This window comes from Nelumbo lutea, chromosome 5 (assembly GCF_056320005.1).
Source record: "Nelumbo lutea isolate HS-2025 chromosome 5, American lotus-T2T, whole genome shotgun sequence".
Lineage (NCBI taxonomy): Eukaryota > Viridiplantae > Streptophyta > Magnoliopsida > Proteales > Nelumbonaceae > Nelumbo > Nelumbo lutea.
Window position 1 is genome coordinate 35,333,696 of NC_142688.1, and position 24,676 is coordinate 35,358,371.

Below are 24,676 nucleotides of genomic sequence, written 5' to 3' on the forward strand. Positions count from 1 at the left end.
TCTATCAAAGTTCCATGTACAACAAAAAGTGGCTATCAAATAACTGTATTAAGAGTTATTTATTATGTTCTATTCATGCCATAAGATTTGCAGATATTCATATGCCAATGTCATCATCCTTGTTAAATTCTACAAACAAGATGATTTTTGTTTTTCTTATTAATCTCAAACTTTAGGCGGAATGACCACATTAAAATTACTCATGTCCGTAGCTTTTTTTTTTTTTTTTTCATTTCCTTTCTCACTTTCCATCCTTCTTCCAATTGGTTCTTTACTTGTTTTGGTCTTCCATCTTTGATCCAACTGTTTCATGTTTAACTGATTTTGGTGAATCTGCTCTACTCAATTCATCTTTAATTGATTTTGATGAATCAGTTCTAGTCAGGACAAATCGTGAAAGAAAAGAAAAGAAAAAAAATAAAAATTAAAGCAAATCAACTTCAATTTCATTATTGTGAAAATGGCCTAGCCCTCGAGCTTCTAGCATATTACTCAGAATAGTCATACGTGACCTCACAAGACGTGCTCCAGCACTACGATGTATCTAAATCAGAAAAACAAAATAAAAGACCTAAAAAGTCAAGAACCAATTAGAAGGGATGGAAGGAAGAAAGGAAATATTGAAGCAGTCAATGGGATCTTTGATTCTCCCTCTAAGATGACTGGGTATTCCCTGAAGTTAATAGCAACGTGGATAGCTTTCCATACGGCCCATGTTTCAGCGAGGTTGATGGATGAAAAACCGATACTGTGGGCATTGACATCAAGAATTGACCTGAGGTGATCTCATGCAATGCAAGCAATATTGGAGCAGCTGCCCTCTGTGTTGTGTTATTGAATTGTCTTTCGTTTCTGTTTTTTTCGGATGAACCAAAGGAATATTACCAATATTTCTCTAACAAGTTGGTGAGGATCAACTAAATTACTGATACGGTTCCATCAATCTCTAAAGGACATATCATCTTCACAAATTTGAAAAGGTATTTGGATATGATTGGGACTCCCAAATATTTGTTACTTTTCAGATCAAGAGGAAGAGGAATTTTTAGGATACTAGTCATTATTTTCTGGAGCCTACTGGGATTTTTTGTTGAAAAGTTGATCATGAATTTGGCAAAATTAATTTGGTGCTTGGCCTGAGGCTACAATAAACATGTTCAAAATATCCTTAATTTTAAACCAATTATTTATTAAGGTTTTTGCAAAAATAATACAATCATCCACCAATTAGAGGATGGAGATTTTGAATCCCCTTTGAGATTGTACAACCAATTAATTTCTACTCAGTGACAGATTCTTTCTCTAACTTCCCAGTCAGGGACCTTATGATGGACTAATGATGGGTTGTGCAACATCTGAATTTCCCCCTCTCTCTCTCTATAATTCACACACCTATGTACTCTCTTTCTTGGTCAAGATACAAGATTACTTCTTGTACAAAAGACAAAGTAGTATTTATATGAGATGCACCCGAACTGGGTTTTACCACACAAAACTAAAAATGGAACAAGTTTTGCAAATCTTGTAGTATCAACCGTTGATGCGAATTCAATGTCCTGTGGTTCTAGGACCAAGGTGTCCCAGCTGCAATTCTAGGCTAACTACTAGTCTAATTGACATGAGTCCAGATGATTGGTTGGAAGAGTGCTGCATGAGCAATACTCTGAACTAGAATTTTAATTCCATCACTAATCACTAAAGCTATGTTTGGTTTAAAGGAAAAGATAGGGAAAGTAAGGGAAAATCAGATAAACTTATATAAGATTTGTAAAGTTTTTTTTTTTTTTTACCTTTCCCTTCCTTTTCTTGTATTAGCCTAAGGGATGGGGGGATGTAAAAGCTATATTCCTCTAGAAAATCTATATACAGTACTAAGATCATCCAAAAATTATAAATCATATATGGAACCTTCATCAGCTACCTTTATTGTTTTGATAAATTAGATAATTAAAAAGGAGGCAAGGCAAACATTCTACGTGGAATTAATTAATTCAATATTCATCAAATACCTTGAAGAACAATGAGAGCTCCATTCAATATTCAATATTATTATGTGTTCAATTCATGCCACAAGAATTACATGTAATTTTTCTGTAGTCAATACAAGTCAAGAAAGAAAAAAATTACAATAGAGAGAGAAATAAAAATACAAAGGCCAGTCAACTTCATGACTATTGAATTAATTAATAATTCCTTAATTATAGAGCTATTTAAAATTAAAATTAATGGAGCCTTTTATCACGGTTGTTTTGGTGTAAGGCAAATATTATATAGTTTTAATTTTATTGGTAACTCACTTGTTTCTTACCACAATACAAGCCACCTGCGACACATCCTTCTTAAAGATAGATAATCGGTTCAATGTTGTGGTCAATTTCCTTTCGCATTATAGTACGTAGTCTTTATAATGGTTAATAAAATTTTAGGGTGTTCATCAAATTATGCCACAATTTTGGGGTAACAAAAAATAAAAATAAAAAAAACTAAAAGCTGGTGATGGACTGAATGATTTCACCAAATTATGCCACAATTTAACCTTCACAAGGCAACAAAAATGCAACCAAAGTTTTGACTAGTCTTTATCTTGGCTAAAGCAGAATTTTTGGTAATATGAACTCCAGCCCTACCCAATCTGTTATCAAGTAGGGTATAGTTCCAAATTCATGGAACCGGTATCTATCTAGTTAGGGTCATTCCAAAGTTTAGGGTTTTGCCCTACCTGAGGGTACTAACCTAAAGAATTGGGCTTAAAGCGACCAAACTTTCCTTGAAAAGATTTTGGGATGAATTGAACTGCTTACAGCCTAATCCTCATTGTAAATGTGGTGCAGCAATGTTTATGTCAGATATTACTGCATCAAATAGGCTATTGCAGTTTCTGATGGGGCTTAATGATAGTTTTGACAATGCAAAGGACCAGATTCTTCTCATAGAGCCATTACCATCTGTTAACAAAGCATATTCTATGCTATAGAAGGTAGAGAAATATAGAGCAATCCAAATGACATTTATTGATAATAATGAGCACAACCTTATTTGCAAAGCCTCAGGGAAATCTGAACTACAAGAAAGATGCACGAAAGTCAAGTGCAGGGAGAGGAAGTCACAAGAAGACTGATTTTAGCAAGAAAGAAAACCAAAGCCAGTTTTATGATCATTACAACGGGAATGGACACACAAGGGAGAGTAGCTTCAAAATACATGGCTATCCTGATTGGAATAAACCCCTGAAGGATCAGAGAGCAATTGAGAGAGTTAATGCAGCTAATTCTACTGAGTCAACACTTGATTTGTTGACTGACAAGACTGAGAAAAATACAGAACAACTATCCAGGTTCATTTAGCAAGAAATTGCAAAGCTGCTCATTGGGAAGATGATTATCAACAGTAACTATGCTAGCCTTGCTATTTATGAAGATTATGCAGGTTTAAATTTTGATCTTACTTTTGCTTTGAACACATTTGATTTATATGGACATGGGGTTTGGATTGTTGATACAAGTGCCTTAAAATCATATGTGCAATGATCTAGATTAAAAATAAAAAATAAAAAACAAAAAAAAGTACTGAAACAGTATAATACGCCCCACCATAAGATGCAATTTACAGCAGAATTTCTCTCTAAATATTTCTCTATTTCTTGATAACTGATAACCCTATGTGCGAATTGGCAACAACACCCTTGAACTAGTGATGTAATAAGGATCCCATTTGAAGGGAACTGGAGGCATGGAAACACTAAGGTTGGCATGACCAATTTGATGCCAGAAACCAAGAAAAGTCTGCCACTGGGTGAGGGTTTCGTTAAGGATAACGAATCCAATCTGCCCATTTCCCATTTTGTGATGTTGGTGTTGGAGTCCCAACACCAAAGCATAGAGGAGGTTTTGTTACAATCGAAGCATAGAAAGAGGTTTGTAACTTTAATAACATTGCCGTTGATCGTCGGTCATTTTTATGTAAACGTGAAAGACGTTCCCAATGTATATCTGTACTGTCCTGTGGGTAGGAGATCCGAGCTCCCATGAATTGGGGTAGGGAGATCATAACGTCATTTGTTGCTTTTATAGAGAGATTGGCTTCCGTCAGGGCAAGTCCATGCCTACAGCTTTCCAACTGCCTTTTGCATACGTTGATTTGGGGAGGCTTCCATCAGGGCAAGCCCATGCCCACACCATTGCAACCCCCTTCTACAACCTTACATTGGGAATATCTTCCCATGAAATAAAGCACATAAATAGGGAGATATTCTCAATCTAAGACTGAAAAGACTGTTCAAACTGGCTTTGCCCAAGAAAGTTGGACTCGCTTTTGGAATTGTTTCATGGTGCACTTTCTGGAAATGAAACCATATCCTTCTTTGTGTATATTGTGCTTCCTCTGGTAATGTTTAGAAAATGCTCTACCAGTTGGTGCTATTAATGCGACAAAAAATTCCATATATTGAGGATGTTTTTAAACTTTGAGGATTTGTATCGAGGGTAGTATGATTTGATTCAATGCTGGGTGGAATGTATTACAATTTGCAATGCTACTTGCCTAAGTGGAGATTTGAGGACTGGTTGAAAGAATTAATGGTAATCAAGGGATAGAGATCTCTATGTTCCTGGCTTCATATTTTTACTAAGGTTCAGTTTGGTAGGAATACAAATACAAATATGTACTGTACAAATACATATAAAATACAAAGTTTTGCACTCTACAAATTTGTATTTGCATGTACTCCTTCCAAACTGAGCCTAAGGGCTCCATAGTTGGAAGCATCGGAATAGATCAATCTTTAGGTGGTCTGGCAGTTAGCTAGGGTTCAATTTCACGACCTTCAGTTCTCTCGTTCCTTGTCAAGGTGATTGTGTTACTGGATCACTTGGTATTCTTGTCTTCTTTTCTTTTTTCCATTCTAAAAAATTATTGACTTGTAACCGATGCATTTAGGCTCAGTTTGGAAGAGTATAAATACAAATTTATAGAGCGCAAAACCTTGTACTTTGTGTTATTTTGTATGTATTTACACTGTTACTTATTCCAAACCAAGCATGAAAGAGTATAAATACAAATTTATAGAGTGTAAAATCTTGTATTTTATATTATTTTGCATATATTTACGCCGTACATATTTGTATTTGTACTCAGTCCAAAGTAGCCTTAAATGATAATGAATGAGTTCATCTGGCTTCTGACTTTCATCAAAAAATAAAGGGAAGAAAAAGTAAGAATTTGAACACAAAAGCATTCCAAATCAGGGTTCTGGTATCAATAGACCATCTTCCAGTGTTATACAAATAGTTAATATAATATATGTTTTATATAACTTGGGGGCTACATTTAATTCAAATAACTAATGTTATATATGAATAATGGACCAAAAATAGGAAAAAAAAGATATTAGGATTGTTATTTTATGAACATTAATGAAATGAATGATCTGTCAAATCCTGCAATCCTTATTAAAATATAAATTTTAATTTTTAGTAATTTACATAAATAAATTAAAATATGAAAACAGAATATTTATTGTAGTAATTAAGATTTATAAATTTGCATATGATATGTATTTTAGAAATATTTCTAATGAATCTGATGTATTTTAAAAATAAAAATATTATATACATAACATTTAATGGTTTAATATTAGGTTGATGTATTAATTTGTAATACACAAAAATAAAACAAGAAAGTAGAAAATAATTGATTGGTAATTAAAATATAATAGTTGCATAAGATTTGTTTATTGGATCTGCTGTACTCTCAATTTCTCTTGAATCTAATATATCGTTTAGATTACGGGTAAAATATAAAATCTTCCCCTAGTTTTTCTGAAAATCGGTGTCTCTATATAATTGATGTCAATTCCCAGGCAGGTATGGGTGGACCTTCTGAAAATCTCTGTCTCGATATAATTGATGTCAATTCAGAGGCAGGTATGGGTGGACCTTCTGAAAATCTGTCTTTATATAATTGATGTCAATTCACGAGCAGATATGGGTGGACTGAATGTTTATAACTTTATCATGAGAATAAAAAATATGCATTAGGCCTGTATATATATATATATATATCCTGAATTGTCATAAATGTCAACCGAGTGGTGGCTTATGTAAATTGAATTATGACCCAAATCCATCTTTCAGAAAAAGTATAATGTTGCTACATAAAGAGTGAGGTACTATGCTATGCCATGTAAATTAAATTACCATTCTTATAAGGGGCAAATCCAAGGATGGCCTAATTATTGGGCCAATTCTTTAGCCTGAGAGCCCAACCCTAATATAAAACCCAAAAGTGTGGAACCAAGCCCAAAACCTGGTATATATTCATTCTATCTTTTAATTCCATACTTTTGAACTTTTTTTGGTATTTGATGCCTGCAACATTAATAGCCCCTCTTTTTTCCAAATTTTCAGTCAATGCTCGAACAAACCAGTTAACATATCAATGAACCACCCCTTGAGTTTCAAAATTTAGGGCATGATTGAACCAACTAGGGGCCCGATCACAATTCAGCCAATCAAATCAATCAAGAGTAGTTATGATAGTGTTCATGGAATTTGACCACAATATGGGGTCCTTTGGCAAGTTATTTTTGAAAGATCTCCTTGAAGCTCTGGCAATCAAAAGATATAGTGAGCTTTTGCATTAAGAACTTGATAGTTTGAAAATTGTTTAGTTAAGTTGTGTCTTTCCATGCGAAAACGAGTTGATAAAAACTAAAGAATTCCATTTAAAACTTCTAAAAAATTATTCAAAACAGGCTTCATACATCTTTTTGGCATAATGTCTTTTGATGGTTAAATCTTCTCTTAACCAAATAGGAAAAGACAAAATTACAGAATTCTAAACTTCTTAAAAACCAACAGTTCACATAAAAAGATACACCAAACGGGGCCATAATATTGACGTCATTTGTGGTGAATAGAGTATATAGTGGTGCACCATGACCGTTGATATCATAATAGTAGTAGTCAATTTAAATAATCAAATTTAAATAATCCACCAACGCTTATCGGGTTCTCTTTTGCCCATACTTAGTATGGACGTAGGATACACTTGTGAAATATGAATGAATGAAAAATAAGATGTATTTATATAATCGGTTGAGATCAGAATTTAACTACAGCCAATATGAGTAAATGCACCGTTGTTGAACTCTATATATAATGTACCTTTTGAAATTGAACACATGCACCAATACTTCAATATATAAATAACGGAAAAGTACGGATACACACATGTAAACCGGATTTCTCCATCTTCTAGAGTTCTGATTATGGGTTAGGTGGGTTAGGAGGGTAAAATACTCCCCCAGGGTCAGTACTGTATTGGAGCATCCTCCTTCCTGCCAACAAGAAATAATTTACGAGTTTAGAAATAATCATTATTTTATTTGTACAGTGCCCATTCAATAAGAGACCTAATCAGCCTCCCACAACCTTCTATGGCACATCCCTGCGGTGTATTAGAAATACCTTTCAATGATAATCTCAGAAATGATGATATCATTATCGGGGTGATGTTTTTAGTACACAGCAGGGATGTGATGTGGGACGTTGTGGGGGGCAATCTTGTTAGGGATTGGTTTGAACTCATTCAATAAAACACTGTTTTTCAACATTCCATCATTGACCCGCCATGTGGCCTGACTGATTCATGGTCACTCGTCACAATTTCGGTTTGATTCAACCTCTGATCCCCACCATGTTACGTACAATTAATTAAAAAAAAACTGTTGATCAGGACCAACATTTTTGAATCGTGGTTGATCCGGATGGTCGGATCATTTGACCGGGGAACCATTTAGGCAATCAATTCTGTTTTATCTCAAACCTGGAATTTGATAAAAAACCATTGAAAAAATCAACAAATCAATAATCTGGATGGTTGACTCATTCAACAGTTTTTGATCATTTTTTATTTTTTTATTTTTTTTAATTTTATTAATCGACCGTTCAAACCATTGACCCATAAACCAGTGGCCAGAACGAATCTGTTTCCAAATCATTTTTTAAAACGTTGATCAGGACAACAGCACATCAATCCAATGCAGATGGTTGAACTGTTTACCCATTTATTTATTAAACCCAAAACAAAAAGACAGTTGAGCCTTGGAATTAATTGGATTAATTGATTATGCATGAACAAGCTAATAATACCCAACCAAAAGGAGAATCACCGGTGTTCTGAATTTAAATAAACACCAGGATTTGCTGCAACAATAGTGAAAAGAAAGAAGAGAGGAAGAATACGCACCGAGGACATGCAGACTACTAGCGATAGCAACGTTGGAGGAGAAGAGAAGCATGATGGCTAGAAAACTGAGAACCAGTAAGACCTGAAAGGCTCTAGAGAAAGCCATTTTGGGAACTCACTCACTGCGTGCTTTGAGCTGATAACTCACCCAAATTTATAGTGGTAGGGGGGGGAGATAACATCATCAATATGGGTAACTTCCAGGAAGGAGTAAGGCATGCCTGGCCGCCCTGGCTTCCACTTCAGCCCCTGCCCTACCTAACACCCTTTACAGAGTTGAATTAGTCTTAGGAGTACTGCATTCTGGAAACTCGGGTCCTTCCTGGACCAGGATCAGTTGCTTGTGGCCCTCATCTCCCTATTTGACTTGAAGTGCTTTGCCCCAAACGAGGTCCAGCTCGTGGTGATATTCAGTTAGTGCAGAGATCTACCCTGCCTGGACCAGGATCAGTTGCTTGTGGCCCTCAGCTCCCTTTTTGACTTGAAGTGCTTTGCCCCAAACTAGGTCCAGCTCGTGGTGAAGCTTTTGCAACTCCACCTTGGCATCCTGAGGTTACTTTGAATGGATCGTAGATTGGCAAGCCGATGTGTGAATACTAGAGTTGGCCTAGCAAAAGAAGACCAAGGTCAGTAAAAAAAAAAAAAAAAAAGAATTGAAGGCAGGATACTTACCTCCATACAGTGGCTAGCGGCTAGCCCCAAGAGCCGAGTTGAAGGCATGTCCACACATTTCGTGACCTCATCATAAAAAATGACATCCCGGCTCTTGTGCACTGCAAGCGTGTGATCCATTATAATTTCTTGTGTGCTTGCGAGAGCGCTCTTCGGTTCGGCATCTGCCTCCTCAGGCATAGACAAGCCTCCCCGCTTCTGGCGACGAGCTTCCCTCTCACGGTCCTTGCCCACGACCGCTTTAGGGAACACTGATGGGGCCTCCTCCTTGGGTGGCTTAGTGGAGATCGATTCCAAAGCTAGAACCTTGGTTGGGCAAAAGGGTGTAGAGCCGACTTCCTGGTGAGGTCTCTTTGCGGCCCTTCGTTTCTTCTAATGGGAACTCTTCAAGAGACTCTCTGCATCGACCTCTGCCACTGTGGCTGCAAAAAATAAGATAGTTAGTCAAGAAGCTTAAAAGATATTTTAAATAAGTACCCAAAGAAGAAACCTATCGGGAGGGCTCAAACCAGCTTGCACCAGCGCCTCCTCGGCCAAGAAGCTTTTCATCTCGAGGTTGATGTCCCTCCAAGAATTAATCACCACCCTGGACTCTGCATCCAAGTTCACCCCAAGGTCCTTGGTAGCCACCCTCCAGTGGGTTGTGAAAGACTACCCTTTTGGAATACGGACGATGAGATACCGCCTTTTCCATGTCGGAACTTGTTTGGGCAGTCAGACAAGATTTTGAATCTGGGCCTGGGAGATATGTAATAGCTCTGTCTTACGTTTTTGCACAAACAGGCTGAGTTTCACTTGATCACACAGATCAAGCTGAAGATGTCAAGGGTTAAACATCGGTTATAAGCGTGGAACAAAGAAATAAAGCCAACTATCTTCCAAATAGAGTTCAGATGAAGTTGGTAAATAGTGATGTTGTAAAACCTAACTATTTCTATCAGAAAAGGATGAAGAGGGAAGCACAGCCCTGCCAAGAGCTGCTCCTCAAAAATGGCGATCTCATGGTGATCATGAGCCCAAGTAAATTGACCTAGAGGAAGACTAAAAACTAAGTTGTTTAGAAGGCGGTAACGGAACACTAAGTACATTACCTGTCAGAAGTTAAGGTGGAAGGACAGAACTCATCGGGATCCTGACCTCGGGAAAAAGATGGGGTCCCCGATCTGGAGGACGGACCCACTTCCTGAGCTTCGATCTCCCCGAGTTGAGGTGGCTCGACTTCAAGGATAGAGGTTCCCTCTAAAGACTAAAGAGGGGAGGCACCCTATCGAGAGCTTACCTCCCCAGTAGGGATAGCAGCACCCTCCACCTCGCTAGCACTATCTAAGAGCCTATCTACACTAGGACTTTAAAACTAAATTAATTGTGGATGACCCAGATGAAACATACCCTCCGTTATAAAATATAAAAATGTTAAAAACCCGTTAACATAAAACATTACTTGAGCAGTTTAATATCTTTAAGAGTTCTACTTTGCCCTTCTTTTCTCAGCTAATATAGATCAAAGTTTTGCTAACTAAACTATAGTTTTAAGGAAAATGGATGATCCACACCTATTGGAAAAAATGTCTGAGTGGGACCAATGTAGAATACCTCTCCCCCACCACACACACCCAATCTCCCTAGCTTGCATAGTTTGCCTAACATTAGGAGATCACTATTCTGGTCATTGGTTTTTGGGTTAATGGTTTAATCATTTGGTTCGAATGGATGGTTCGTTCTAACAAAAAAAGTTAAAAAAATAAAAAATAAGAAATGACCACTCTTCAGGTATTCTAGATTGGTTCGTTCGAACCAGTTGCGTGAACAATTTTCAGGTCAAATGATCCAACCGTCTGGATCAGAAGGCATCACATATATGTAGGTAATCCCACTCTTCAAGATAAAGTGTATTGTTTAACGAGTCAGACTTAATTTGGTCTTCAAAAAAACATCTAGATGTTTGAGGAAGACTTACCACAATGCATGGTAGGCCTCCAAACCCAATCCGTCCCTAAGGCTACGATTGTGAATCTGCCATCCACAAGTTGAGGGGAATTCTTAGGAATTGTTGTGAATTTTCTTAAAAATCTTCCCTCAACTTTTTTATTTTCTTGCTTTCTGTCAAATCAAATGTAGCCAAAAAAAAAAAAGAAAAAACATACTGACCTATGCATTTTCATTTGGCCAATGGGGAGTGACTTGTGATCCTCTCCCCTAAGGCTCAGTTTGCAAGGAATACAAAATGCAAATTCGTAGAGTATAAAACCTTGCCTTTTATATTATTTTGTATATATTTATATTTATACTCTTTTCAAATATATAAAGTGCAAAACCTTATATTTTGTTTTATTTTATATATATTTGCATTATATATATATACTCCTTTCAAACTAAACCTAAAGCCCTAAACCCCCGACTTTGCTGAAGTGAGATTCATCCCCGGCTCTCAACTTTAGCAGACTTGTGAAAATGGGTTCAATCTCGACGTTGTTAAGGGCAAGGGAAAGAAGAGAGATTGGGGGAGAGAGAGAGAGGAGGGGAAATGTGAAGTTGTGGGAGATGAACAGTAATTTTCTAGTCAGAATAGTTATTACAAGGTTAGTATGAGGATTAAAAAATATTATAGGTCGTAAGGCTAACGAAAGGGGGTCTTTGTCTCATGATCATAATACAAGGAGGTCTTTATCGCAAAACAAAGTACATGGGTCCTTATCACAGACCCCATAATATGGGGTTCTTTGCAATTTACCCTAAATTTTATTAACAATACAAAAAAGTCGTATAAGGGATTGGGGGATGTAAAAGCCTTACTTTTCTAGAAAATCTATTTAGACCGAGGTCATCCAAACTCTAAAACATATACAAATAAAAAGGATAAAGATGATCTAAAAAATAAATAAACATTTAAGTAACTCATAATAAAAAGGGAATCCCATAGCCATCATTCTTCAAAAGCCTTTGGGCTTTAGTGGGTAATTGATGAAATGAGTTATAAAATTTTATGTTGATTGTTCCCTACTTTTTGAAAGCCCATCAGCCACTTGATTAGCCTCTTTCTCTCTATCAAAGTTCCATGTACAACAAAAAGTGGCTATCAAATAACTGTATTAAGAGTTATTTATTATGTTCTATTCATGCCATAAGATTTGCAGATATTCATATGCCAATGTCATCATCCTTGTTAAATTCTACAAACAAGATGATTTATGTTTTTCTTATTAATCTCATACTTTAGGCGGAATGACCACATTAAAATTACTCATGTCCGTAGCTTTTTTTTTTTTTTTTTCATTTCCTTTCTCACTTTCCATCCTTCTTCCAATTGGTTCTTTACTTGTTTTGGTCTTCCATCTTTGATCCAACTGTTTCATGTTTAACTGATTTTGGTGAATCTGCTCTACTCAATTCATCTTTAATTGATTTTGATGAATCAGTTCTAGTCTGGACAAATCGTGAAAGAAAAGAAAAGAAAAAAAAATAAAAATTAAAGCAAATCAACTTCAATTTCATTATTGTGAAAATGGCCTAGCCCTCGAGCTTCTAGCATATTACTCAGAATAGTCATACGTGACCTCACAAGACGTGCTCCAGCACTACGATGTATCTAAATCAGAAAAACAAAATAAAAGACCTAAAAAGTCAAGAACCAATTAGAAGGGATGGAAGGAAGAAAGGAAATATTGAAGCAGTCAATGGGATCTTTGATTCTCCCTCTAAGATGACTGGGTATTCCCTGAAGTTAATAGCAACGTGGATAGCTTTCCATACGGCCCAAGTTTCAGCGAGGTTGATGGATGAAAAACCGATACTGTGGGCATTGACATCAAGAATTGACCTGAGGTGATCTCATGCAATGCAAGCAATATTGGAGCAGCTGCCCTCTGTGTTGTGTTATTGAATTGTCTTTCATTTCTGTTTTTTTCGGATGAACCAAAGGAATATTACCAATATTTCTCTAACAAGTTGGTCTTTTTGAGGATCAACTAAATTACTGATACGGTTCCATCAATCTCTAAAGGACATATCATCTTCACAAATTTGAAAAGGTATTTGGATATGATTGGGACTCCCAAATATTTGTTACTTTTCAGATCAAGAGGAAGAGGAATTTTTAGGATACTAGTCATTATTTTCTGGAGCCTACTGGGATTTTTTGTTGAAAAGTTGATCATGAATTTGGCAAAATTAATTTGGTGCTTGGCCTGAGGCTACAATAAACATGTTCAAAATATCCTTAATTTTAAACCAATTATTTATTAAGGTTTTTGCAAAAATAATACAATCATCCACCAATTAGAGGATGGAGATTTTGAATCCCCTTTGAGATTGTACAACCAATTAATTTCTACTCAGTGACAGATTCTTTCTCTAACTTCCCAGTCAGGGACCTTATGATGGACTAATGATGGGTTGTGCAACAAAATTTTGACTGTGGCTTTTTCCAGTAATTTTGGGCAATCTATGATGAAAACTAGCAGTCCAGTTTCAAATCTTGGACCAATTACTGACTTGATGACTCCATTGTCACTATATGCGCCTCTTGTCCGCCTCTTAGGTGGGTGGCTGAGTGGTTTTACATATGCAAATGGCTCCTATTTAAGATTAGGCCTCATATTTTCTTTTTTTCTGAAATAAATTGTAATAAAGATAAGTTGGTGTGTTCGGCTGCGGTTATCACATTCATGAGATCGGGCTGAGGAGCCCGGTCTTCTTGATGTCTGTTGTTTTTCTTGGTCAGACCATGCCTTTTTCTTGCCCGGCCAATTTTTTTTGTGTCGAGGCAGGAGGAGGGACAGCCTCAGGAGGTTGCGCTGCAAAGCCCAGCGTCTGCATCATCATCAAGATCTGGTCGACTTTCTATTGCATCGCTTGAAACTGGACTTGGTCAACCATGGCCTATGAATGAAGTTGTTGTTGAGATTCACATTGTGGATTGTGGTGAGAGTGGGATCCCCAAGATGGGAATCGGCCTGTAGAGCGGTTTGTAACTTTAATAACATTGCCGTTGATCGTCGGTCATTTTTATGGTGCATGGAGCGCCACCAACATTATTGCTTTGTTAAGTTACGTAATTAGGTGGTAAAGCAAGATATAAGACACTTCTATGTAGAATTATTTAATTCAAGAGTCATCAACCATGACCTCTATGCAACTGAACTGCATTGTTTTGTGTTTGATTTTGGTTAATCTGTTTCGTCAAGCATTCCAACTACAGTTGCATTGTTGTTGAAATTGTCCAATTTGATGCATTCAATTAGTCATCGACCTTCTAGTATCTAAGTCAGAATTGTAATACGTGGCATCAAATACTTGTTCAAGTAAAATAGAGAGAGAGAAAAAATAAATAGAAAAGACCTGACCCAAGTGTCATTTTTATGTTGATCTAAAGTTTGACGTTTGAAAAGATGTATCTATCTCCCTGTCTATATAATTGACGTCAATTCACAGGCAGGTATGGGTGGACCTTCCGAAAATCTCTGTGTCTCTATATAATTGATGTCAATTCACGAGCAGGTATGCGTGGACCTTCTGAAAATCTCTGTCTCTATATAATTGATGTCAATTCACGAGCAGGTATGGGTCAATCTTCTGAAAATCTCTGTCTCTATATAATTGATGTCAATTCACGAGCAGGTATGACCTTACGAATGTTTATAACTTTATCGTGAGAATAAAAAATCTGCATTAAGCCTGTCCATGCTTTTTCATATATATATACATATATATATCATTCTCAAATCCAAATCCTGAATTGTCATAAATGTCAACTGAGTGGTGGCTTATGTAAATTGAATTACGGCCCAAATCCATCTTTCAGAAAAAATATAATGTTGCTACGTAAAGAGTGATGTACTATGCCATGTAAATTAAATTACCATTCTTATAAGGGCCAAATCCAAGGTTGGCGTAATCATTGGGCCAGTTCTTGAGCCTGAGAGCCCAACCCTAATATAAAACCCAAAAGTGTGGAACCAAGCCCAAAACCTGTTATATATTCATTCTATCTTTTAATTCCATACTTTTGAACTTTTATTGGTATTTCATGCCAGCAACATTAATAGCCCCTCTTTTTTCCAAATTTCCAGTCAATGCTCGAACAAACCAGTTAACATACCAATGAACCACCCCTTGAGCTTCAAATTTTAGGGCATGATTGAACCAACTACGGGCCTGATCACAATTCAGCCAATCAAATCAATCAAGAGTAGTTATGGTAGTGTTCATGGAATTTGACCACAATATGGGGTCCTTTGGCAAGTTATTTTTGAAAGATCTCCTTGAAGCTCTGGCAATCAAAAGATATAGTGAGCTTTTGCTTTAGAACTTGATAGTTTGAAAATTGTTTGGTTAAGTCATTTTTTTCCATGCAAAAATGAGCTGATAAAAACTAAACAACACCATTTAAAGCTTCTCAAAAATCATTCAAAACAGGCTTCGTACATCTTTTTGGCATAATGTCTTTTGACGTTTAAATCTTCTCTCAACCAAATAGAAAAAGACAAAATTGTAGAATTCCAAACTTCTAAAAAACTGACAGTTCATATGAAAGGATATGCCAAACGGGGCCATAATAATGATGGCATTTGTGGTGAATGGAGTCTTATTCATGTATATAGTGGTGTATGATGACCGTTGATATCATAATAGTGATAGTCAATTTAGATATTCAAATTTAAATAATCCACCAACGCTTATCGGTTTCTCTTTTGCCCATGCTTAGTATGGACCTATAGACCTTTCCACTAATATCTTGTTAGACGTAGGATACACTTGTGAAACATGAATGAATGAAAAATAAGATGTATTTATATAATCGGTTGAGATCTGAATTATAACTACAGCCAACATTAGTAGATGGACGGCTGTACCGAAGATCCTACACTCTTCTCTATTTGCCTTGTTTTGTTTTGGGTATTAAAAAAAATATTATTAAAACATTTGTAATGTGCACCTTGTTTATATGCTAACAACTATATTCTGTGCATGTATAATTTTAATTTTTCATTATGCATGCTATTAAATGTTTTTAGTGCATAAATAATTTTAGTTTTAGGCTACAATATGTTGGTAGTTACCTGAAAATAACACTTTTGCTGTTTAGTTTTATATATGTGCCTAAATTTTGTGAATATGTATGTATAATTTTATTTTATGCATGCAATTTTAGTTTAAGTTATTTTAGCACATAAGCAATTATTTTGTGGGGCATTTTTATTATATTGCTCAAATTAAGTTTATGCATGAATTATCTGATTATTCATGGTAAATGCTTATCACATAAGGAATAATAGTTCTTAGGCATTAAGTAGAGCCTGGAACACTATAAGTAAAATTGTCTAGTGATCAATATAATTTTTTATTAATTGGAGAGTAGCCACAACATCTTCAATTAATTAAAATTATATATTAAGTTAATATCACATAAAATTGTGATTAATTATAATTGATATAATAAAATTTATCCCACAGGAAATTTTTTTATATTTATATAATTAATTAGGATAAAATACCAGATTATTTTCATAATTTACCCATAGGGATTATGAACTGGAATATAGTTTAGTAGTTTTATCATTGAGAATAGAAAATCAAATTATTTCATAAAGTACTCAAAAAATAAATAATTTGACATTTTTATTGTAAAGACATATTGATCTATTTGAATAAAAATTTAGCCATAGGCAATTTTTATGTCATTAGATTTAATTTTGTGCATGTTTTACATTGGTAAACATGCAATTAAGTTTTGTAAGCCTCAAATTCTGACATAAGCATTTGGACTTTTTACAGTATCTCAACCTACTACCTATTCTGATATGCGTCCTGACATTCTTGAACTTCGGGATGGCAACTATAAGATATAGAAGGAAAGGATTCTCCTTCATTTAGGGTGGATGGACATGGATTATGCTACAAGGAAAGACGAACCACTAGCTGTAACTGAACAAAGTACTCCTGTTGAAATTGCGCTATATGAGTGATGGGAGAGATCCAATCAGCTCAGCGTAGTGTTTATCAAGACAAAAATTATTGCTAGTATTCGTAGTTCTGTCAAATAGTATGACAAAGTCCGCGACTTGCTGAAAGTCATTTATGATCAATTTGTCACTTCAGAGAAGGCCTTGGCAAGCACCCTAATCATGAAATTCTCTTCTCTCCGTCTCACAATTGTTAAGAGTGTGCGTGAACACATTATGCAAATGTGGAACATAGCGGCTCAACTGAAAAAAATTGAGGTAGATATGTCAAAGTCCTTCCTGGTGCATTTCATTTTGAACACCCTTCCACAACAGTACGAACCTTTTAAGATCTCTTATAACACACATAAGCATAAATGGTCCATTAATGAATTAATGACCATGTGTGTTAAAGAATATGAGAGGCTTGTGATGGAATTGGGTGAAAGTGCAATGCTGGCCACGGTCAACGGGAAGAACAAAGTTAACAAATCTCAGGCCACCACTTCTAAGGCTAATCAGAAGTGGAAAGGTAAAATACTACCCCAAGCTGATATTAAGAAGGAGAATAAGTGTTTCTTCTATAAAAAGAAGGGACACGTAAAGAAAGACTATGCCAAGTTTAAGAAGTGGCTTGAGAAGAAAGGTAATCTATCTTCATTTGTTTGTTATGAATCTAATATGGTTAATGTTAATATTAACACCTGATGGATTGATTCTGGTTCTACAATCCATATTGCAAACTCTTTGCAGGATATGCAAAACCTAAGGAAGCTAGTGGGAAGTGAGCTGAGCATCTTCTCAAGCAACAAGATGGGCTCGCATGTGGAGGCTATAGGAACATGAACCCTAACTTTAAGTAGTGGTTTTGTTAATTTTAGAAATGACCTTTTATGTACCAAGTTTCTCACGAAACTTGATTTCTATTTCGAGACTTGTGCCATTTGGTTTTCCCTTTACTTTTAAAGACAACTCTTTTAGTTTATTTCATAAACCAAGTTGTGATGGAAATGGCATTTTATCTGATGGTCTTAATCGTATTTACTTACAAAATGATGCTACTAATAGTTCAATGTATGTTCATACTGGCACTAAGAGGTGTAATATTAATGAGGACTCTTCTATGTTATGGCACCAAAGTTAGGTCACATCTCTATAGATAGAATTAAGAGATTAGTAAATGACGGAGTACTTAGTACTCTTGATTAAACTAATTTCGAGACTTGTGTAGACTGCATCACGGGTAAGCAAACAAACAAGTCTAAGAAGAGTGCCAAAAGAAGTTCAAACATATTAGAAATCATATATACTGACATATGCTGTCCAGACATGGATATGCCCGGTCAGAAATATTTCATCACCTTTATCGATGATTACTCATGATACATGTATGTGTATTTGTTTCATAACAAGCATGAAGCATTGGATGTCTTCAAAGTCTTCAAGGCTGAAGTAGAGAACCAATCTGAGAAGAAAATACAAATAGTGGGATCTGACAGAGGTGGTGAATATTATGGTAAGTACACTGAGAGTGAACAAGCACCTGGTCCTTTTGCCAAGTTTCTTCAAGAACATGGGATTTTTGCCCCACACACTATTCCTGAATCTCCGAACCAGAATGGTGTTGCAGAAAGAAGGAACCGAAAACTGATAAACATGGTGAGGAGTATGCTTAATAACTCCAATCTTCCTAAATTTTTGTGGACCAAAGCACTAAAGACAGTTATGTATATATTAAAATGTGTTCCAACCAAGGTTGTTCCAAAAACACCTTTTGAATTATGGAAAGGTTGGAAACCGAGTTTGCAACATATGCGTGTTTAGGGATGTCCATCTGAGGTAAGAATATATAGCCCACAAGAAAAAAAGCTGGACCCAAGGACGATTAGTAGTTTTTTCATCGGCTATGCTAAAACATCTAAGGGTTATAGATTTTACTGTCCATCTCACTCTACTAGGATTGTGGAATCAAGAAACGCCAAGTTTCTTGAAAATCACATGATTAGTGGGAGGGATTAGTTCAAGGACTTAAATCTTGATCATTATCATATAGAAACTCAATCTTCCACGTTTTCAGATAGATTGGTAATAGTTCATAGCACTCCTCAAGTTCAAATAAATGTTGAAGAGCCAATTGCTGAAGTTCCACAAGTTGCTGAGAATCTTCTAATGGATCAATCAGTTCAGGAATTACCTCAAGTTCCTGAACAAATAGTTGAACCACAAGTTTCTCAGGGAGAAGATGGTCCAATATTAAGACGATCTACTCATGAAAGAAAATCAGTAGTTCCTAGTGGTTATATAGTGTATCTACAAGAATCTGACATTGGAGCCGAAAATGATCCTGAAACGTTTTCACAAGCCATGAGTTGCAAAGAGTCTGATTCGTGGCATGATGTTATGAAGGAAGAAATGAATTCCATGAAGAGCAATGGAGTCTAGAATCTTGTAGAGTTGCCTAATGGGGCGAAGGCCATTGGCTGTAAATGGGTCTTTAAGACCAAAAGATATTCATTAGGCAACATTGATAGATACAAAGCGAGACTCATTGCTAAGGGGTTCACTCAGAAAGAAGGAATCGATTACACAGAGACCTTTTTTCCTGTATCTAAGAACGATTCTCTTCATATTATTTTGGCATTAGTTGCACATTTCGACCTTGAATTGCATCAAATTGATGTGAAAACAACATTTCTTAATGGTGATCTAGAAGATGAGGTTTACATGATAAACCTGAAGGTTTCTCTTCTAGTGATGGCAAGCATTTGGTTTGTAAGCTTAAGAAATCCATATATGGTTTAAAACAAGCTTCCCGTCAGTGGTATTTCAAATTCCATGAAGTAATTTCTTCATTCAGTTTTGTTGAAAATCGCATGGATCAATGTATATACCAGAAGGTCAGTGGGAGTAAAATTTGTTTTCTCGTTTTAGATGTAGATGATATTTTGCTTGCAACTAATGATAAGGGTATGCTGCATGAGCTGAAACAATTCCTCTCTAAAAACTTTGATATGAAAGGTATGGGTGAGGCATCTTATGTCATTGGCATCAAGATCCATAGAGATAGATCTTGCGGTGTTTTAGGTCTATCACAAGAAACCTATATCAACAAGGTTTTGGAGAAATTTCGGATGAAGGATTGTACACCAAGTGTTGCTCCCATTGTACAGGGCGATAAGTTGAGTTTGAACCAATGCCCGAAGAATGACTTTGAGAGAGAATCCATGAAAAATATTCCATATGCTTCTGTAGTTGGGAGCCTTATGTATGCTCAAGTCTGTACGAGACCTGACATTGCATATGTTGTTGGGATGTTAGGGTAATATCAAAGTAATCCAGGTATAGACCACTGGAGAGTTGCAAAGAAAGTCATGAGGTATCTCCAAGGAACTAAAAACTACATGCTTATGCATAGACAGACGAATAGCTTGGATGTGGTTGGCTATTCTGATGCTGACTTTGCTAGTTGTGTTGATTCTCGTAAATCAACGTCCGGGTACATTTTCATTATGGTCGGTCGAGCTGTCTCATGGAGAAGTGTTAAGCAAACTTTGACTGCCACTTCTACTATGGAAGCCGAGTTCGTCTCCTGTTTTGATGCTACTTCGCATGGTGTATGGCTTAAGAGTTTCATTTCTGGGCTTAAAATAATGGATTCTATTTCTAAGCCATTAAGGATTTTCTGCGACAACTCAGCTGTTGCATTTTTGGCTAAGAATAATAAGAGTGGGAGTCAAAGCAAACATATCGACATTAAGTACTTAGCCATTAGAGAACATGTTAAAGAAAAGAAAGTGGTCATTAAACATATTAACAGTGAGTTGATGATTACTGATCATTTGACTAAGGGCATGCCACCATTGAAATTTAAGGATCATGTAGAAAGAATGGGACTTGTTTCTACTTTGTAATTGTATATATACATTCAGATTATTAATGAAACTCTTATGTATTCAGATGTTTTCTCATATTTGTGTGCACTTTAATTTATTTGAGAAAATGTGCTTTATTCTGGACCTAGAATAAACATAAGGTTTATTCATTAAATATTGTTACCACATAAGGAACTTGGGAAGTAAAATGCATTGTAATACATAGTTGATATTACTCACATTTAGAAGACCTATGTGTATTTTGTTTCTCAAGAAGGTTATTAGTTAACATTTGCACCAAGTGGGAGAATGTAACGTTTTTACATTAAAAAACGCCATATAATTGTGGTGCAATGCTTATGTACCCATAATGGCAATAATGGGACATTTAGTTTGGGTGGTAATGGTTTCGATTTCAAAAGCCGTTTTGATGGTAGACGGCTATATAAGCCTACCATCAAAACGGTTTCAAATGCCTATGGGGGAGCCCATAGGCATTTTATTCACTAACATCTTTCAACAGTACAGGCATGAGAAACTCTGGTGGAATAGATCAGGTCAGAGTTCTGGAACTAGTACACACAAATTTTGAAGGAGGTGTGCGGCTTTGTTGCCTGTACGAGGCCTGAAAGAGACTATGTAAGACTGAAAGTCCTTCAAGAGGTCCCTGCAGTCAGAAAAACGGAGAACAAACGCCATGGTATACACTGGTATTCGTCTAACAGGGAGTTTACTACCTTTTGAGTCTCCTTCGACCCAAATATGAGATAGTTCCAAATCCTTTGCCATTTGAATACCTGCTCGGAAGGCTCGAGCCTCTGTGATATCAGGCTCGACTAACAGTAATGGATCTTCCAAACAAGAATTCCCCTTTGTGATTTCTCAGTATGATACCCAGTCCCGACTGAGAGAGATTATGAGCTCCATCCACATTAATCTTTATCTTTATCAAGGGTGGAGGAGGAAGAGGTTAAAACTGATTAGACTAGATAGAGGGAGATAAAAGAATAACTGAAATAAACAGGAAATAAATTGTTAAGGCAGAGGGAACTTCCCGTTGTGTTTGCAAACTTACATGAAACCCTCAATGCCAATCTCCACGGCGTCCACATTTCATTCTGGTTGTCATGAGATTGAATGAACAACTTAGAGGGCGTTTTCCAACATTTATGTTTTTGTTTTTATTTGTTTTTGGATTTACCACATTAGGAAAAAGACAAAAACAGTTCTTGGAACTCTGTTTATTTTTTTTTTTCAAAGGAAAAACAAAAACAAAAACAAATTGTTTTTGAAACCAAATCAACAATTATATATAAAACTAATAATTGTTCCCAAACTTTGTTATTTGCCAAGTATATTGTGTGAATTTTACATTATCTTATTTTATTTGCAGTAATTTCTTTCAAATTATTCTCATGTTTTATTACCATATTGGGTGTGTGTTTTAATTTGGTTAAATTTTCTTTGAATGCCATATTATGAAGAAGGGTGGATTAGTTGTGATGGACCTTACAAGGTGAGCCCATAAAAAAACTAAATACATATATCAGACAACCTCACCAATCACGTACCACATCTATGTGTATGAAGTTGCTTGTGTTTCACCAATCACCATGTTCGTATGTATTAGACAGTCTTCCTTGATTCATCTTTTACCCTTGATTCATTTGCCTTCTTTCAACTTCCGATCTAATTCTTTATTTTATCTTTGAATTGTTCATATCTGTTATTGAGATTGAAAAAAATAGAATATATTCCTTATATGAAGTGTTGGCTAGTCATATTTATCAAATATGCCCTATTATTTGCACTCTACAATTATAATTCCAACTAAATAGGGTGTTACATTTTCATTTGTAACATGGTGTTCACATAGACCTTAAATGCATATAAATAACAATCAATTATCATTATGTCCATACATATAAGGTTACTAATTTTTACTGCTATCTTTTCTATATAAAAATTACAATTATGTTTTTTTAACTTATATTTCACTTGTCTTGCTTTATATTAGTAACCCAGTAGTCCAACTTATTTTTAGGTCAACTAATTATATGTCTTATTTGGCTTGTTTCTGGTCAATTTAGGTCATGTTTGGAAGTGATTATGTTAAGAATAAGTACTTATTGAATAAATGCTTAAAAACAAGTGATTATTCGAATAAACACTTATTTCGCATTTGGCACCCAACTTTTTCAAGTGCTTATTTTAAAAATCAAGCACTTATGTCATATTGGGCATTTGGTAGTCTTTTTCTTTAATAAGCACTTCAAAAGCATTTGTGACTATTTTGTCCTTCATTTTTTTTCAAAATTTCAAAATATAACCTTATGAAAGTACTTTTATTAAATTACCTTTATACTTTTATGGAAGTACTTCTATGAAAGCACTTTTGTGGAAACACTTTTATGAAAGTACTTTTATAAAATTCAACTAGGGATCATTTTATAAGTAGTATTTTAAAATTCAACTAAGGATACTTTTGGAAGAAAAAATGAATAAGTGCTTATTGTATAAACAATTGAAAAAAGCTAGAAATTTGGGCTTAAAAAATAAGTCTTTATTTTTAAATTAGAATGTTCTCCCATGTTTTTAATCGTAAATTAAATCTAATCTTATTCAACTCATGAGTCCAACTATGGTGTATTTTAAATACTAGTAAATGTGTATGTTTATTAATTGCACACATGTGACAATTTCAAATACCAAGAACTATAACAATTTCCTTCTCATAACCCATGAAAATAATTAAAGCCTAGTGTGCTAGTAGATTTAAATTTTTTTATTCCATTACAATTGTCAACAAAAATACTTCTTACATTTTATATTTATGTTTATTTAACATGATATATAATATTAGGGATGTGCACAATTTTTTGAATTTTTTTATAGTTTCTATTTATATTTATTTTTAAGTTTTTATTATACTATTATGACATCATTGATTGACACATTTGACTTGAAAGAGAAAATGATATCATTTTTTGGGTGGTTTTAAAATTTGGGGGAATGATGGTTCAGCCCCAAGTCAGAATTTGTAGGCCCAACGTATTGTTGGGGTAGGTGCCAACTCAAAATTGACGTCAATTCATGGGCGGGAGTTGGTGCATAGAGTGTGGGTTGTCGACATTTTGAATGCTTATAGCTCTGCAATGGAAATCAGAAATCTACATTAAGCTTGTCCATACTTTTTCGTTAAAATTTTCTAATCCATTTCCATCATTAGTTATAAAAACAATTATTGTTTATCACACTTATCTTTATTTAATATGACAAATATATAATATTTTAAATGTATCAATTTTTCTTGTAATACTTTGTATTCAAATATGACATCATTGGTTTACCCATTTTACCTAAACAGTTGGATTGCTAACCCACCACTTAAATGGAAAACAATTTTGTGTTTGAGTTAGTTTTAATTCTTTATTTTATTTTCAACATTTAAAAACAATTCTCATTTACCACACTTACTTTTGTTCAAAGTAATAAATTCATAATGTTAGAGATGTACCTAAATTTTTCTACAAAACTTTTGTGTTTTTAACAAATTTTATCTCTCTAACTTTTTAAAAAAATATTATTTATTCATGACATCATGGGCCGACCTATATATATGACCTAGAGAGTTGACTATTGTGTTGTTACCTAAATAAGAAAACTTTTTTGCATTTCATTTCCATTTATCAATAAAAAATATTTTTATTTTTATATTTATTTTTATTTAATATGATGAATATACAATATTAGAGGTATGGATAAACTGTTTTTATAAATTTTTATATTTGTAAAAAATTTATATTTTATTTTTATTTATTTATTATTTAATTATAGTATCATGTGTTAACTCATTTTCTCCCAAATGGTTAAATCATTTACCCACCATCCATATAGATAAAACCTATTCCTTTCTATTATCACAAAGTTGTCCAATAGTGAAAC

The 24,676-nt window shown here is 35.1% G+C and overlaps 1 long non-coding RNA gene across 1 annotated transcript; it reads right to left on the reverse strand.

Moving 5' to 3' along the window:
• Window positions 1–7,061: 7,061 nt before the first annotated feature.
• LOC148851663 (uncharacterized) lies at window positions 7,062–8,401 on the reverse strand. Its single transcript, XR_016099597.1, has 2 exons — window positions 8,248–8,401; window positions 7,062–7,336 (listed from the first exon to the last, which is right to left on the reverse strand). It is a non-coding gene; the product is annotated as an uncharacterized LOC148851663 (long non-coding RNA).
• Window positions 8,402–24,676: the final 16,275 nt, after the last annotated feature.